Source organism: Oncorhynchus keta, chromosome 17, assembly GCF_023373465.1.
Source record: "Oncorhynchus keta strain PuntledgeMale-10-30-2019 chromosome 17, Oket_V2, whole genome shotgun sequence".
Classification (NCBI taxonomy): Eukaryota; Metazoa; Chordata; class Actinopteri; order Salmoniformes; family Salmonidae; genus Oncorhynchus; species Oncorhynchus keta.
This window is the reverse complement of record NC_068437.1, coordinates 36,981,815-36,999,421: the sequence shown is the minus strand read 5'-3', so window position 1 is coordinate 36,999,421 and position 17,607 is coordinate 36,981,815.

Here is a 17,607-nt window from a genome sequence, read left to right as displayed (position 1 = left end):
TCTTGGTCGTAGTGATGGTGAGTTGACGCTGATCTTATATTCAGTAGTTCTTCAGTAGTTCTTCTCGACTGTATGTAATGAAACCTAAGATGACCTGGGGTACTAATGTAAGAAATAACACGTAAAAAAAACAAAAAACTGCATAGTTTCCTAGGAACGCAAAGCGAGGCGGCCATCTCTGTCGGCGCCGGAAGTACAGTGAGACTGGGACAGAGATTTGTCTTCCAACAAGACAATGATCCAAAACATAAAGCAAAATCTACAATGGAATGGTTCAAAAATAAACATATCCAGGTGTTAGAATGGCCAAGTCAAAGTCCAGACCTGAATCCAATCGAGAGTCTGTGGAAAGAACTGAAAACTGCTGTTCACAAATGCTCTCCATCCAACCTCACTGAGCTCGAGCTGTTTTGCAAGGAGGAATGGTAAAAAATTTCAGTCTCTTCATGTGCAAAACTGATAGAGACATACCCCAAGCGACTTACAGCTGTAATCGCAGCAAAAGGTGGCGCTGCAAAGTATTAACTTAAGGGGGCTGAATAATTTTGCACGCCCAATTTTTTAGTTCTTGATTTGTTAAAACAGTTTGAAATATCCAATAAATGTCGTTCCACTTCATGATTGTGTCCCACTTGTTGTTGATTCTTCACAAAAAAATACAGTTTTATATCTTTATGTTTGAAGCCTGAAATGTGGCAAAAGGTCGCAAAGTTCAAGGGGGCCGAATACTTTCGCAAGGCACTGTAGGTTGAAAGGACTGGACTTCCATTAGTTGTCATATTAATTGAGATGCAGAACTACTTTACCTGCTCTGTTGAAATGAATAGTAGCATTAGTAGAATAGTTGCAATGAATTGTAGCATTAGTAGAATAGTAACAATGAATTGTAGCATTAGTAGAATAGTAGCAATGAATTGTAGCATTAGCAGAATAGTAGCAATGAATTGTAGCATTAGGAGATACAGAGCTGCTTGGACTAAAATATGGACAGTCTAAACAGAAGTTTAGTTAAAAACCATAATGATCCATACCTGTTGTCTTAAACACCAGAAAAGGATAAATATTTTCCTCTACCTAGTACTGCATTCAACAGGCTACCAGTTGATAACTTTATCAAGAACAAAAGTGATATAAAATTAAGAGAGTGGTCAACCTTCATTTCTTTTGGGATCATGGTTAGCCTATGTCTTTCTTCAGTGGTACCTGTGGTTGGGGCTGTAGGCCTAGTCTTCATTACCTTCACTCTTCCATTATGACCACATACTGTTACCTGGACAGGGAGAGCATAAATAGCCATGTTGTTTTCAGATAGGGTAGCATTGGTAACCCCATGCACTGCCTACCAGCCAGAACCAAGCAGAACCTGTATACCCAATACCAGGCTGTATAGTGCATGTGCTCCTGATCAAAAGACAATCATCGTCCTCAGCTGGTGGTTTGTATAACTCTGTATCAGGTAGGATAGCCCCCACTCCTGTTGAGCTGAGATGAACTACAACATGCCAGCAAACAATAATGCTAACCTAGCTAAAATAGTTTCAGTCCATTTCAAACAATGATGTACCACCCACGTTGCCCCAGCCTTCATTTTAAACAAGTGAGGATCTAATAAAGTCTACACCATCTAGAGGATAAAAACACATGGTGTTGATAAGAAACATAACTCTTACTCAGCCGCACTCAGAGGTAATGAAATCTCATAGGCAGCTAGCGCAACATTAAACACACACACATGGACAAACACTGCTGACACACACTCCCACACTCCTCACCTTTCATGTACTCCTGATCAAAATTGTCAGCACCCATTTCCGAATTCCTGGCTTAATGGGAAAACCTGCGCTGGGTTTTGGAGAGGTTGCAGCCAATGTCTTGAAATACTGTTCTCATTTGACACGATGGAGGCCTTCTTTCCTGCATAAGGTCTGAGATAGGGCATGTGAGAGGATGTGTTGGAACTAATCCACGGAACAAGTAGTTCTCCACGCTACTGACCTGTCCACTCTGATCTCGACTGAGACGGGGAGACAGACATGTATACATATTGTTCTGACAGGGTGGAAACATGTATACCTTTATCTCTTCTGGCTGTTTAGTGGCGGGATACTGTGCATTGTACACACATAGTATTGCTATGGACATGACAGGTAGCAAAGGTCCTCAGTTTAACCTCTGGTCCATCATCCACCCACCATAGTACAGCAGCAGGACAAACAGCTTCCAAATAGTCAGTCTGCTAACTATCCCCAAACCCTATCCTCCATGGAAAACCAACCCTGGCTTTTCAAGAAGCATGTCCCCCAATGGAACTGTTTACCAGAGGAGCTGGTTCCGTGTGTGTGTGTGTGTGTGTTTGTGTGTGTGTGTGTGTGTGTGTGTGTGTGTGTGTGTGTGTGTGTGTGTGTGTGTGTGTGTGTGTGTGTGTGTGTGTGTGTGTGTGTGTGTGTGTGTGTGTGTGTTGAAACTGTCTGCCGAGGTGACAAACAACTGGAGGGGCCACAATCCATAGTAATGAGAGACTAGGCCAAATGTCCATGTTTGTAAAAAAAAAAAAGGTCTATTATAAATATTACCACTGCAGCATTTCCCCATGCAGCTGCCCGGGCCTTGACCGCTCCACAAAGTGATTATTACTATAAATCTCAACCCAAAATGGGAGGGTGGAGCAGCCAACTTCTTTATGGGGTCTCCCCCACCAGTTGACTTTCCAATGGCCGAGTACCACGCATCAAATATGCGAGCGGGAGCACTACGCAGGGCCCAGGGCAGTCAATCTCTCCTCTGCTCTGTTTGAGAGACATAAAAACACATCTAATGTCAATAAAATGCAACAGTAATGAAGTGTACAAGGGCTGCCAGTGGAATCATGTGGTGTGGCGAGAACAGAAGAGATCAGAGCCTCAACTTTCAACCAAACAGTGTTAGTCTGGGTCCTGAACAGTGAAACACATTGATCCATTCTGGAACACAGAACACAGCTGGAGCAGGGCTGATTTGGGCTATGATCAAGCTGGAATAGGCAGGAGTGACTGGCCCCTGAAAGATGGAGTGCTGGGGTAGCATGCATGTTGTTTTTGTGACTCCACTTCTTAGAGAGGGGTAGGATCCAAAGAAACTTGCGTTTGGAAACGTGTTTTTTCAGCTGGTTTCAGCGTCCTCCCTTTTATAACCCTGAGCTAGTCGACATGGAACTCAGAACTCACATATGCAGATAGCTGACACACCCATCAGAGAATCCAAACCCCTTTTCCAGGTATCACTATATCAACACACACACACACACACACACACACACACACACACACACACACACACACACACACACACACACACACACACACACACACACACACACACACACACACACACACACACACACACACACACACACACAGGGTGCTAAAAAGTCACTTAAGTGAATATTGACAGTACAGCTCTAACCACCACAACTAGTCTCTTATTGTCAAACCCTCTCACGTTCTAAACTCTGAATGCTGTGTATAAGACCAATAAGTGTTCGCTAGGTACTGCCATTTCCAAACCCTCTACAGCCTGTTCCAGCCAATGTTTCAAAAAAAGACAGCATTTGTTTAAAGTAAACTACAGTAGCAACCTGCCAAACCACTAAATCAATTTGTCTCCTTCAGAGTCAAACGTGAGCGAGCAGGTGCTCCGGAGGAGATTGCAGCACCTGTTAGATAGCATGGGCGGTCAAGAGGATGTAGACAGAGAGTAGCCCAACATGAGAGGTCATCAAAACACTTTCTTTTTGTTTTTTTGTAATTGATATTTTTATAGAAAGTTATTTTCTTTTAACAGAGTCTGTGTGGTGCACTTTGTTTGGTTGTCTAAGTACAATAAAAGGAATAAGGATACAGCAAAACATTATGCAAAAAGACAAACAAAAGGAAGAGAGAAATATATACAAACATCACAATTATAACTTGGGGCATTTATGGGAGGTTTTCTACATAGGAGCACAATGGAGACCAGATTTTCCCAAATGTATCAGACTTCTGGTGTAAGTCGAAGGCAATTTTCTCTAAGGGTAGAATAGCAGAAGCTTGAGAAAGCTCCATTCTCACCGATGGTACTTCAGGTGTGGACCATAATAAGAATGTGCATTTTTTTGGCTAAGTAAACAAGGGTAATGAACAGACGTTCAGGGTCAAACACGACGTTACAATCAAAGTATAAATCCAGTGAAATAGCTACTTGTCTACCCAAGATCTTCTGGATGTTTAAATGAATATCATTCCAATAAGACTGAATTATGCTAGTACCAAAAAACATGCATGAAGGTGCCAGTATCCTGTTTCCATTTGAAACATAAATGTGATGCATTGGGAAACACTGTGAAGGCGGACAGGTGTAAAGTAGGTTCTATGAAAACCTTTGAAATGTAGTTATTGTATGCTTATGGAGGTGCATTTGGGATAGACCCTATCGCAGATAGAAGCCCATTCTTCCTCACCGAATGCATGTCCAATGGTTTAAGGGCAATCGGTGACCAGAGTGATATATGGTCTGGAATCTGCAAGTACCTCCTTGCATCTTTCCAAGTTAAGAGTGTATTATGTACTGTAGAATTGTCAGATAAGGCTTGGATCTTTTCAAAGCTATTACCAAATGGTAAGGAAGCTCATGCTTGGATGACATGCTATTGATTCCATCACAACCCAAAGTAAGTGGCAACTATCTAGGCACCAACTAATCACGTGCTTGATCTGAGCAGACCAGTAATATAGTAGAATTGGCAGAGACCCCTCCTAAATCTTTAGCCTTAATTAGTTTGGTAAATTTGGTTCTAGGTTCCTTAATTACATTAACACATTTTCGACCAAATTAGCATTTCCTGACTTTTTGCTTGGTAGGGCAGTATGCTCATCTGATATAGTTCTTATTCAGATATTTTTGTAATTTCATGTACATTGTGAAGTATTACATATTGTAATGAAACAGGCAGGGAGCAGGTCTCGAACCCTCAACCTTCTAGCCCGAAGTCCGGCGCGCTATCGACTGTGCTGCAAAAGCATGCTCAAGATGCAGAGTCAATATCCTCACTTATACACCCAGGGTCCTTACACTACTCCCTCCTTTCAAAGAGCGCATCTTCGCGCTTGCTTGCGACTCAACGTCTTATAGGAACGAGCTCACCGGCCAAGCACACGCACTGTCATGGATGCAAGATCCGATCCCACTTCTGACACCAACGTAATGAAACAGGCAGGGAGCAGGTCTCGAACCCTCGACGTCCAAGCACAAAGTCCAGTGCGCTATTTATTTATTTTTATTTTTTTATTTCACCTTTATTTAACCAGGTAGGCTAGTTGAGAACAAGTTCTCATTTGCAACTGCGACCTGGCCAAAATAAAGCATAGCAGTGTGAACAGACAACACAGAGTTACACATGGAGTAAACAATTAACAAGTCAATAACACAGTAGAAAAAAAGGGGAGTCTATATACAATGTGTGCAAAAGGCATGAGGAGGTAGGCGAATAATTACAATTTTGCAGATTAACACTGGAGTGATAAATGATCAGATGGTCATGTACAGGTAGAGATATTGGTGTGCAAAAGAGCAGAAAAGTAAATAAATAAAAACAGTGTGGGGATGAGGTAGGTGAAAATGGGTGGGCTATTTACCAATAGACTACGTACAGCTGCAGCGATCGGTTAGCTGCTCAGATAGCTGATGTTTGAAGTTGGTGAGGGAGATAAAAGTCTCCAACTTCAGCGATTTTTGCAATTCGTTCCAGTCACAGGCAGCAGAGTACTGGAACGAAAGGCGGCCCATTGAGGTGTTGGCTTTAGGGATGATCAGTGAGATACACCTGCTGGAGCGCGTGCTATGGATGGGTGTTGCCATCGTGACCAGTGAACTGAGATAAGGCGGAGCTTTACCTAGCATGGACTTGTAGATGACCTGGAGCCAGTGGGTCTGGCGACGAATATGTAGCGAGGGCCAGCCGACTAGAGCATACAAGTCTCAGTGGTGGGTGGTATAAGGTGCTTTAGTGACAAAATGGATGGCACTGTGATAAACTGTGCAAAAGCATGCTCAAGCGGTAGAGTCAATATCCGCGCTTATAAACCCAGGGTCGTTACAATATTATTGACAAACAATGGATCATAAGAAGTGGAGCCATCTGCCATCCTTATAGACTTAATCAATCTTTCATTCTGTTATTATTTTTTTTAAGTTGGTGTGCAAGTAGACATCTCGGATGGTTACCGAACCCATTATATGCTTCTGAAGCAGTTGATGATTTATCCAATCCAAAGTACAATTAAAGTATAATTTGCAGTGTTGATTAAATAATAAAATCATGTCAGACAGAGTTGGGCCATATACATTTAGTATAGTAATATGTTGACCAAGTATACTACCTCGAATCAAAATAAATCCTCCTTCAGGGTCTGTATCTTTATTTACAAGGATGGTAGTGACTCTTTTGTTTGAACTAAAATAAGAAAAGTACACCTGGCCCACCCAGTCCCTCTTCAGTTTAGCATGTTCTGTTGAAGATAAATGGGTTTCCTGTAGCACAGCAATTGAAACGCTTTCCTTTTTTAAGAATGTTAGAATTTTCTTCCTCTTGACCACATGCCCACTGCCCCGAACATTCCAGGAGACTGCTTTAAATTAACTGTTTGTTACAGTAGTATTAAAGAACAAGACATTTGTGTAACCCTAATCTAAAACATAACAATAAAATACATGCCCTGTTTTCTAACAGGAAGCCCACTAAGAGTTTTTAAGAAAAAAATTGTATAAAAAAATAGTTTCACTATTAACACCTATGTTCAATAAAGGGGAATGGACATGTGGATGAAAACTGTATAACCTAATCTTTTCTAAATTGCCCTAAGCATTATCGCTATTGCACGTGCCCAAACACACACACACACACACACACACACACACACACACACACACACACACACACACACACACACACACACACACACACACACACACACACACACACACACACACACACACACACACACACACCATACAGCCACATGTAGCCTAGTCTATATAATACATTTTTAAAAATGCAAATTGCGGGCCTAAAGTAAATGAATATAGCCCAGTAATTATACCCCTTTGCCTACATTGAGGCCCAACTAAATGAGCATTGGGCTTTGGCTTATTCATTCATGAAAAAAAATGAAAAAGAATCTCAGTTCTATAAATGAAAAACTTAGTTAAACTGACCATGTGTGCACCCTAATAACATAACTAGCAGCCTTCACAGATCTGGGTTCTGTGCCGCTGTTGAGTGGATATTTCCCGATAGAAGGTTAGCGTAGACTGGGGGTCGTCAAATGTGTGGCTCGCCCCCTGGAAAGTAACCCTCAGTTTAGCCGGGTGTATCAGGCCAAATCTGACTCCTGCCTTGTAAAGGTGGGCTTTCACATCTTTGTATGGGGGGGGTAGGCTTGGGGAAACATAAACCCTGGAGAAACGCGTGGTTTGACTTCATCCTCCCCTCTCTCCGTCTGTCTCTCCCAGTGGAAACTACCCTACCGCCAACCCCACCCCTACCGGTAATCACTAGCATGTGCTCCAGCCCAACACTCCAAATAAAACAGGAAAAGGACCTGCGTTATTGTGTTACATGTCATAATCTTCAAAGGGACTGACACTCCGGCTTGTCTGAGAGACACTTCACTGATGCCCCCCCCCCGAGGCCCTGACGTTAGGCCTGCTTACATACGTTACCACTAGGGTCCCATCATACTTGACAAAGCAACAATGAAAACAACCATTATTACACTCAAAGTCTATGGAGCAAGGGAACTGCTGTCTAGGACCACATTTGTAAAGGATAGACACACCCAGACAAGCCAGGACTTTCCGCACAAGTCCATTTTTGTGCCACAGGCCTTAGCTGATGTCATTATTGCCAACTATTCATAATAACGACAGCACACAGATTCAATATGCTCACATACCACTACAACAAGCACACACATTCACACACAAATACACACATGCTCGCCCAGACACATGCACAACACACACGTGCGTGCAAGAAATGAAAGAAGAAAAGGCATACACATTGACTGTAGGAGTAGTGCAATTCCACAGTAACAGAATGACGCTGAGACTCTACTACTATGAATTCCTATTGTAGCCAGTTCAGTTGCAGTCATTCTGTTAATGTTTTTTGGTCATTCTGTAACCGATTTGGTAATAGACCGACTCATTTTAATCACTTAATAAATCATAAACCAAATTATTACTAAAAATACTAAACTAATTGGTAGGTCTACCTTGTTACTTCTGTGAACTTTCATCATCCTCCGTCCTCATGAAGGGAAAGAAATGAGAAAATATCTTAAAACTATGTGGGTTTTTGGTAACAGAATGATATTCCTTAAACTTACAGAAGGCAAATCATTTCTGCAAAACTAAATATACACTGAGAATGCAAAACATTAAGAACACCTGCTCTCTCTATGACAGACTGATCAGGTGAAAGCTATGATCCCTGGTTGAACATTTATATATGCCTTAGTTTCTCAAAAATATAGCCATTTGATACCAAAATGTATGTGCTCCTTTATGGTTCAAACCCTGAATGCTGATTGGCTGACAGCCATGGTATATCAGACTGTATACCATAGGTATGACAAAACATGTATTTTTACTGCTCCAATTACATTGGTAACCAGTTTATAATAGCAATAAGGCACCTCAGGGGTTTGTGCTATATGGCCAATATACCACGGCTAAGGGCTGTGTCCATGCACTCTGCATTGCGTTGTGCGTAAGAACAGCCTTTAGCCGTGGTATATTGACATATACCACACCTCCTCTGGAAATATTGCTTAAATAAACTTTACATGTTGGTGCTCATGGGGCTTTTTACATGGAAATGCCCAGTACGCCAGGGACACGCATATTACATTTTGAAATCAAACAATCCTGGCCTTGAAACTCAAGCTTATTGGTGATTTTCCCCGAAAAGAGCTGGGAGGGTTAGAGCAGGGTTAAACACATATGAATACACACATGCAGATGTGCTGTACCCCGTACTCAGTAACACTGATTGCACTGTGGCAATTCTTACGGAACACACCAGAGTGGACCCTAATGATTGCTCTCTGTTCTGTCCTACTACCACACAGTGAAGAGCTGTGTGTGTGTGTACTGACTAGCCTGACTCACACAACAGAAATATAGCCCATGCTGACAGTAACCTTAGAAGAGCATCCTAGAGCCTTCAAGGCTGAAGACTTTCAATTTACTATTATTACTACCCTCTTCCATAGAGTACAATAGCACTTTATTATACACATAACAAGAACATACTCTTTATCCAGACTCACACAAAAGTAACAGCTGCAGCCCACACTATCAATAATGATATAGTTCAATAATTGACCTTTAGTGTGTATATGCATACCAAACTGATATTACTATTCTCTGAAATTGAATGGAATACAATTGTACTTTATTTACAGTATCTGTTTCAACAGAAATGCATCTTATACTCTGCTCTACACGGATTGATGTCTGTATGGGGCAAACTCCCATTTAAGTCCAATTTTCACTTAGACTCACATTGACATCAAGTAAAAATCTGACTAACAAGTGGAAGTTAAGATTCACCCCTTAGGTTGTTTTTCCCAGTTTAGGAGTGACATCTATACTGTAATAGCGTGAAGATATTATGGTGACACCCATTATGTACAGTACATCTTCTGATACTTCAGTAAGCAAAGTTCTAGGATCACAGAACTGGGAGAGATTTGGTTCTGGATTTGAGTCTGGGTTTTGAACGCGTAGTTGAGACTGAGAAACAACAGTGCGTGCATACATGTGTGTACTGTGGCCTCTGGACAAGAAACTACAGTTTTGTCTTGGTCCCTTTTTTTAATGAGCATGACAGTCTGGGTTCAAGTAAGTTAAAACAAGTTGAAGGGAAGAGCAAGTTGTAATTTGTTTTACCCAGTTCATTTGAATAGTTGTCTCCATTTTCTATTGCCTAGACATTTCTGCTTGCAACCACACCCCATAAACGTTACTGAGGCTATCAATTTATCAACACAGCCAAAGTAGTAACCGCAACAGAAAACTGTCTTTCAAGACCTGGAACTAAGTTAGCCTAGTTACCACAGTACTGGCCCTCAGTGTAGGATTTCTGTACAGGTTACACACTATGGCTGACATTCTAAATGGTTGCTGTTTCTGCAGAATACCACATCTGTCTGATGTCACAATGGTGATTGACTCCAGTCCCTATGTGCAGCCAGTCAAATCAATATCACAGCAGTCAGTCCTAGAGAGCATAGCTTCAAGCACTTGTGTGACTGCTCCACCCCCACCACTATCACCCCTTGTGGTTTCTTTCTCGTTCTCTTAACATTTATGCAACCCTTTGTCCCCCCCCACCCCTCTTCCCAAACACATCAGCTAGGGTCGATCGATATTTGGGGAGACCTCATCTACGATATGCTTCTCCAATAAAACTAACTGATAAAACTGCATTTGTAAAGTTCAAATAGAGTATAGTCTCACACTTCACGATATATTGTCAATGTCAAATATCACGATATTCGATTTTATCATATACAATTGAAGTCGGAAGTTTACATACACTTAGGTTGGAGTCATTAAAACAAATTTCTTGTTAACAAATTATGGTTTTGGCAAGTCGGTTAGGACATCTACATTGTGCATGACAAGTAATTTTACCAACAATTGTGTCACGTACGTTATAAGGAGTACACCAAGATGCAGCGTGGTATGTTTCCAGCCTTTATTTTGGAAATGAAAACTTCAAACAACAAAACGAACAAACGAACCGTGCCGCTAATAATAATGCTCACTGGCAACTATATCGAGACAAGATCCCACAAAGCACAATGGGAAACTGGCTAACTAAATATGATCCCCAATCAGAGACAACGATAAACAGTTGCGTCTGACTGGGAACCATATCAGGCCACCATAGAAATACAATTCCCCTAGATAACCCACCCTAAATCACACCCCGACCCAACCAACATAGAGAATAAACAGCTCTCTATGGTCAAGGCGTGACAAATTGTTTACAGACAGAATATTTCACTTATACGTAATTCACTGTATCACAATTCCAGTGGGTCAGAAGTTTACATACACTAAGTTTACTGTGCCTTTAAACAGTTCGGAAAATTCCAGAAAATTATGTCATGGCTTTAGAAGCTTCTGATAGCCTAATTGAAATAATTTGAGTCAATTGGAGGTATACCTGTGGATATATTTCAAGGCCTACCTTCACACTCAGTGCCTCTTTGCTTGACATTGTGGGAAATACAAAAGAAATCAGCCAAGACCTCCGCAAGTCTGGTTCATTCTTGGGAGAAATTTCCAAACGCCTGGTCCACGTTCATCTGTACAAACAATAGTACGCAAGTATAAACACCTTGGGACCATACAGCCATCATACCGCTCAAGAAGGAGATGCGTCCTGTCTCCTACAGATGAATGTACTTTGGTGCGAAAAGTGCAAATCAATCCCAGAACAACAGCAAAGGACCTTGTGAAGATGCTGGAGGAAACAGGTACAAAGGTATCTATAGCAATAAAGAAATTGAATAAATTAACTGAGCAAACCAGAAACCTTTCAATATATAAATTTAAACATTATTTTAAAACCATTTAAAAATAATACATAGAAATGTTGTGGGACTATAGTAGATGAAGAATCAATATGTTTTAGATTGAGTATTTATTGGGTCATTATGTATGTTTGTAATAATGTGATATATGTGAAAATGTGTTCGTATTATAAATTGTATTTTAATGTTTATGGACTCTTGGAAGATTAGTCCAAATGGGGACTAAAAGAGATTCAAATCTAATCAAATCTCTTGCTCCCTCTCTGCTTGCCATTTTATCTCTTTCTCTCTCGCTCTCTCTCGGTGTGCCACCCATTATCAACCTTCAACTCTTTCTTCAGTTGCAAGTGCATCAGGTTAATATAGCATGAACAATATGGCTCTTACCTGAGGTTAAGTTTACATTATCAGACAAAGTCAAACATCTATCAACAATACATGAACAAATATAGTGATTGATGAAACAAGATCTAGGTTTGATACAGAGGGTTATTGAGAGGTAACTAGGGGAGCATCCACATGGCACCCTATTCCCTAAAGGGTGCACCACTTTTCCCAGGGCTCATAGGGCTCTGGTCAAACGTAGTGCACTATGTAAGAAATAGGTTGCCATTTGGGCCACAAAGTCTTTGTTGAATGAGAGCTAGGGCCTCTGTCCAGGTGTGCTCTGTCCCTCCATGTTTCCAAGGGCAACCACATCACTGTCATTTTCCAACATAATATAATGATTAGATCTTTCTGAACCACTAACCCGACTCCGAATTCCATTTGTAGGATAGGAGGGAGAGAATAGAGAAGGTATTGTTCTTTAAGGCTACAAATACAATAGGCACTCCTAGCTAGCTCTCTGCAGTTCACTGAGATATGAATCCCAAATTCTATCCTGGTAAGTCCAACAATCACACAAGTCACTCTCTTTGCCTTTATCTGTTTTCCACTCCCAGAGACTTCCATCTTTCTCCCTATTTGACCTCTGTCTGCCTTCCCTCCCTCCCTCCCTCTTTCTCTTTTCTTCTCACAAAACAACAACTGTGAGTGATTTAACACAGCCCAGTGAAGCTCAAGCAACACCCATCACACACTCCTGACCCTCACAGCAGCTGGGAATATAAGTGCATTAACGCACACTGCCAAGGTCAAAGATGCACTGACCGACTGCCCCCCGCCCCCAAAAAAAAAAAAAAACTCGCAGCTGAACACACACAAGCACATATCACACACACTCATAGTCGTTGCTCCAGCTTTGATGGGCATTTAACAGACAGTCAGTCATGAGCACTCCTTAATCCCCCATACCTGAGTGAAAATATACAGTGTATTCGGAAAGTATTCAGACCCCCTTTACAGATTTTTCCCCTCATCAATCTACACACAATACCCCACAATGACAATGCAAAAATAGGGTTCTAGAAATGTTTGCAAATTTTATTCAATAAAAAAAAACTGAAATACAAAATTGACATAAGTATTCAGACCCTTTACTCACCTTTGGCAGTGATTACAGCCTCAAATCTTCTTGGGTATGACGCTACAAGCTTGGCACACCTGTATTAGAGGAATTTTTCCATCTTCTCTGCAGATCCTCTCAAGTTCTGTCAGGTTGGATGGAGAGCGTTCCTGCACAGCTATTTTCAGGTCTCTCCAAAGATATTCGATTGGGTTCAAGTCAAGGCTCTGGCTCTGGCTGGGTCACTTAAGGACATTCAGAGACTTGTCCCGAAGCCACTCCTGTGTTGTCTTGGCTGTGTGCTTAGGGTTGTTGTCCTGTTGGAAGGTGAATCTTCACCCTAGTCTGAGGTCCTGAGCGCTCTGGAACATATTTTCATAAACAATCTTTCTGTACTATGCTCTGTTCATCTTTCTATTGATCCTGACTAGTCCCTGCCACTGAAAAATATCCCCAATGCATGATGCTGCCACCACCAGGCTTCACCGTAGGGATGAGTGGTGCAAGGTTTCCTCCAGACATGACGCTTGGCATTCAGGCCAAAGAGTACAATCTTTGTTTCATCAGACCAGAGAATCTTGTTTCTCATGGTCAGAGAGTCGTTTAGGAGCCTTTTGGCAAACTCCAAGTGGACTGTCATGTGCCTTTTACTGAGGAGTGGCTTTTGTCTGACCACTCTACCACAAAGGCTTAATTGGTGGAGTGCTGCAGAGATGGTTGTCCTTCTAGAAGGTTCTCCCATCTCCACAGAGGAACTCTGGAGCTCTGTCAGAGTGACCATTGGGTTCTTGGTCACATCCCTGACCTTTCTCCCCCGATTGCTCAGTTTGGCCAGATGGCCAGCTCTAGGAAGCGTCTTGGTGGTTCAAAACTTATTTAATTTAAGAATGATGGAGGCCACTGTGTTCTTGGGGACCTTCAATGCTGCAGAAATGTTTTGATACCCTTCCCCAGATCTGTGCCTCGACACAATCCTGTCTCGGTGCTTTACGAACAATTCCTTCGACCTCATGGCTTGGTTTTTGCTCTGACATGCACTGTCAACTGTGGGACCTTATATAGAAAGGTGTGTGCCTTTCTAAATCATGTCCAATCAATTGAATTTACCACAGGTGGACTCCAATCAAGTTGTAGAAACATCTCAAGGATGATCAATGGAAACAGGATGCACCTGAGATCAATTCCGAGTCTCATCGCAAAGGGTCTGAATATTAAGGTATTTGTTTTTTATTTTTCATACATTTGCAAAAATGTCTGAACTTGTTTTCACTTTGTCATTATAGGGTATTGTGTGCCAAGAGTGTGCAAAGCTGTCATTAAGGCAAAAGGGTAGCTACTTTGAATAATCTCAAATATAAAATATATTTTTTGGTTACTACATGGTCCCATATGTGTGATTTCATAGTTTTGATGTCTTCACTATTATTCTACAATGTAGAAAATGATCAATGGAGACAGGAAACACACAAGCTACATTTCTAGTCTCAGAGCAAAGGGTCTGAATACTTATGTAAGGTATTGCTGTTTTTTATTTCTATAAAATTTGCAAAATGTCAACCTGTTTTTGCTTTGTCATTTTGGGATATTGTGTGTAGATTGATGAGGGAAACATTCAATTCATTTTAGAATAAGGCTAACATAACAAAATGTGGAAAAAGTGAAGGGGTCTGAATACTTTCCGAATACACTCTACACTCTCCCCATCCTGCTCTTTTCTGACAGGTTGTAAGAGGTCCATCGAAGTGCAGATGTGAACCTAGAGGGGATTTTTTTTTCTATTTAACTGAGATCAGGTTAGGAAAGCAGCGTTGCTTGCCTGCACGGGATGGAGGGACCGCCAACTAATGGGAAAATGTAGTGAATTAGAAATGGCACCCGTCCAGACCTTGTGTGGTTCACAGTTTAGTTACATCCCAAATGGCACCATATTCCCTACATAGTGCACTACTTTTGACCAGAGCTGATCAAAAGTAGTGCACTATGTAGGGATTAGGGTGCCATTTGGGATGGTGGCCAATAGCTCAAACCTCTTTCATCAAATGAGAGTTCAACAAGTTCAAACACAAATGAAGACAGATTAACCTTACTGCAAACATACCAGTGGTGCGTCTTTGTTTCGGTGCGAACGTGAACTCTAAGGCTAAGTATGATACATAATAAAAACACACTGCTATGCATCTCTCATCAACCATCAAATCAAATCAAATCAAATTTTATTTGTCACATACACATGGTTAGCAGATGTTAATGCGAGTGTAGCGAAATGCTTGTGCTTCTAGTTCTGACAATACAGTGATAACCAACAAGTAATCTAACTAACAATTCCAAAACTACTGTCTTATACACAGTGTAAGGGGATAAGGAATATGTACATAAGGATATATGAATGAGTGATGGTACAGAGCAGCATACAGTAGATGGTATCGAGTACAGTATATACATATGAGATGAGTATGTAGACAAAGTAAACAAAGTGGCATAGTTAAAGTGGCTAGTGATACATGTATTACATAAGGATGCAGTCGATGATGTAGAGTACAGTATATACGTATGCATATGAGATGAATAATGTAGGGTAAGTCACATTATATAAGGTAGCATTGTTTAAAGTGGCTAGCGATATATTTACATCATTTCCCATCAATTCCCATTATTAAAGTGGCTGGAGTTGGGTCAGTGTCAATGACAGTGTGTTGGCAGCAGCCACTCAATTTTAGTGGTGGCTGTTTAACAGTCTGATGGCCTTGAGATAGAAGCTGTTTTTCAGTCTCTCGGTCCCAGCTTTGATGCACCTGTACTGACCTCGCCTTCTGGATGATAGCGGGGTGAACAGGCAGTGGTTCGGGTGGTTGATGTCCTTGATGATCTTTATGGCCTTCCTGTAACATCGGGTGGTGTAGGTGTCCTGGAGGGCAGGTAGTTTGCCCCCGGTGATGCGTTGTGCAGACCTCACTACCCTCTGGAGAGCCTTACGGTTGAGGGCGGAGCAGTTGCCGTACCAGGCGGTGATACAGCCCGCCAGGATGCTCTCGATTGTGCATCTGTAGAAGTTTGTGAGTGCTTTTGGTGACAAGCCGAATTTCTTCAGCCTCCTGAGGTTTCTTCACAACGCTGTCAGTGTGAGTGGACCAATTCAGTTTGTCTGTGATGTGTATGCCGAGGAACTTAAAACTTGCTACCCTCTCCACTACTGTTCCATCGATGTGGATAGGGGGGTGTTCCCTCTGCTGTTTCCTGAAGTCCACAATCATCTCCTTAGTTTTGTTGACGTTGAGTGTGAGGTTATTTTCCTGACACCACACTCCGAGGGCCCTCGCCTCCTCCCTGTAGGCCGTCTCGTCGTTGTTGGTAATCAAGCCTACCACTGTTGTGTCGTCCGCAAACTTGATGATTGAGTTGGAGGCGTGCGTGGCCACGCAGTCGTGGGTGAACAGGGAGTACAGGAGAGGGCTCAGAACGCACCCTTGTGGGGCCCCCGTGTTGAGGATCAGCGGGGAGGAGATGTTGTTGCCTACCCTCACCACCTGGGGGCGGCCCGTCAGGAAGTCCAGTACCCAGTTGCACAGGGCGGGGTCGAGACCCAGGGTCTCGAGCTTGATGACGAGCTTGGAGGGTACTATGGTGTTGAATGCCGAGCTGTAGTCGATGAACAGCATTCTCACATAGGTATTCCTCTTGTCCAGATGGGTTAGGGCAGTGTGCAGTGTGGTTGAGATTGCATCATCTGTGGACCTATTTGGGCGGTAAGCAAATTGGAGTGGGTCTAGGGTGTCAGGTAGGGTGGAGGTGATATGGTCCTTGACTAGTCTCTCAAAGCACTTCATGATGACGGAAGTGAGTGCTACGGGGCGGTAGTCGTTTAGCTCAGTTACCTTAGCTTTCTTGGGAACAGGAACAATGGTGGCCCTCTTGAAGCATGTGGGAACAGCAGACTGGTATAGGGATTGATTGAATATGTCCGTAAACACACCGGCCAGCTGGTCTGCGCATGCTCTGAGGGAGCGGCTGGGGATGCCGTCTGGGCCCGCAGCCTTGCGAGGGTTAACACGTTTAAATGTCTTACTCACCTCGGCTGCAGTGAAGGAGAGTCCGCATGTTTTCGTTGCAGGCCGTGTCAGTGGCACTGTATTGTCCTCAAAGCGGGCAAAAAAGTTATTTAGTCTGCCTGGGAGCAAGACATCCTGTTAGATGTGGTTGGGGGTGGTTATAGCATTTTTCACATGGCCCATCAATTTAGACAAGTGTGTCTGGATAAGTGTCATCTAATAATGATGAAATATGTATAAAATATTTTATTGCTATGCAAATATGCAAATAATTATTTACCTGTACCACTTACACCTTCTGTATCCTGTGCATGTGACAAATAAACATACAGTATATATTTTTTTATATAGTTTGTGTTTACCAGAGACGGTAATGTGAAGAACAACAACCTTTTTTTATTTCACCTTTATTTAACCGGCTAGGCTAGTTGAGAACAAGTTCTCATTTGCAACTGCGACCAGGCCAAGATAAAGCATAGCAGTGTGAGCA